The sequence below is a fragment of the Gymnoscopelus braueri genome (assembly GCF_963280865.1).
Source record: "Gymnoscopelus braueri genome assembly, chromosome: 1".
In the NCBI taxonomy this organism is placed as follows: Eukaryota; Metazoa; Chordata; class Actinopteri; order Myctophiformes; family Myctophidae; genus Gymnoscopelus; species Gymnoscopelus braueri.
The window spans coordinates 24,504,919-24,506,871 of NC_137603.1; positions in this window are offsets into that span (position 1 = coordinate 24,504,919).

Genomic DNA, 1,953 nt, shown 5'->3' on the forward strand with positions numbered 1-1,953 from the left:
AGTGGGCCCCCCCCCCCAGCCTCTGTGACCCCGGCCCTAACACCCCTTCATGGCCCCCCAGGGATCCTTCAGGGCCAGGAAGGGTGAGGAGGAGGAAGGGCAGGGGGAAGGAGGAGGAGGAGGTGGAGGGGGGGAGGACTGACACAGATGAGGGAGGACACTCCAGGTGGTGGGACAGCTCAGAGGGAATTGGAAGTCATGAATATATTAACTGACAGGAGGGGGGAGTAATGAATTCAAATTAAATTATACGTGCCGAGCGCCGCACGTACGCCGGCGAACACACCGGGGATATTTCAAGGGGGCCCAAAATAATTACACCTTTCAAACGTGTTAGATAAAAAAGAGGAAATATGTGTAAGACATTTAGAGATGCAAAAAACACACAGCTGCCAAAGCGTGTGCTAAACTCGAAAGAAAGTTGGATGGCAGCACAAAGAGATGGTTGGTGTGCTGCCGTACCGTATATGTGTGTGCTTTTGTTTGTTTTGTTTTCCTTCCCGCTTCCCTTTGGCAGCGCCCTTGTCATTTTATTTCTATAATCTCAATCATTTGCATTGACGTTCAACATTTTATCCAACTAATGATAAATAAGCATGTAAGAAATTGAATTGAAGTGAATATTCTATTCATTTTTGTTTACGGTGTGATATTTCTACCGCTTTACTGAAGTCTACACTATGAGACAGCATTTATTGTTTTTATTTTGTGCGCTCTGCTGTAAGCATTAGATAAACAAACATTTGTTTAGAGGGAAAAAAATCGACGTAAGGGGGGCGGGCCCAGGCTGTTTTCTGGCCCAAGATAATTGGCTGTGGTAATTGGGCTGAAATCTAGTTTTTTTTTTGCCTGCCTGAAGCTTATGGGCTTGGCTCTTGGTTCTAGGGCCTGCCTTTTGGTCCAAGCGCTGCACACAGGGCTGGGCTCCCACAGGGCTACCGTCTGGGCAAGCATTTGGTCCTCAAGGCTGTGGGTAACACGGCTACAGTCCCAGGCTGACCCCACGAGGCAGGGCCACACAAGGATGTGGGACGGGGTCCATCTGTCTCTGCAGGGGGCTTGGGACTGACTGAGGCCAAGAGGCAAACCTATGACCCACACAACTCATCACCCCCCATTTCATTTCCCCCAGTCTGTCTCCTTCAGTCCCCTCTGCTGTGGTCTGGCGGGGGGGTGCAGCTGACCAGAGGGCAAACAGGAGCAAGGGATGATTGGTCTAGAGATCTACAATCAGGACAGCAGCCGCCCCTGAAACTGTATCCCTGCAGAGTAAAAAAAAAAAATCCTCCGTGTAAATTGACACAAACGGGCCTTGATGGGTACATTTCGGTCATTTTTTTTTTACAAGGGAGGATTTTTAACTGTGCAGTCAAGGAGAAGGACCAGGGCAATGGGAGGGGAAGAGACAGAGGGAGAGAAGAAAGGAGCAAGAGGGTGAAAGGCAAGAAGGGAGAGGGTCAAGTTGAGGAGGGAGTGCAAGGTGGTGGGAGGGAGAGAGAGAGGGAGGGAGACACAAGAGGGAGAAGGAGGAGAGAGGAGGGTCGGCCAAGCTTCTATACACTGCCTGAGGCGAGAGAGGGATAGAGGAGAGGAGAACTCCCCTGTCTATTGTTCAGCTGAGCCTATAAACAACACCCCAATCCCTGTGATCTGCTGAGCATTAGCCTGTCCACACAGCCAACGTACAGCACGCCAAGCCAACGCAAACACACCACATTTTAATCCATTAAGACCGGGAACGCATGCTGTGTGATTTTTAAGATTTCTCTGGCTATTCCAAAAAATCGTGAAAATGTGTGCAAATCTTTGAATATATATTTTTTTTAAGCGAACATTTGTAACTGTCAAATGTCTCAACAAATGTCTTCATTTTTCTGAAAAACTGTTGCTATATCAGTGGTGCTCAAACTGTTTCTTGTCAAGGACCCCCTAAATTATATGTTTTTGGCCGCC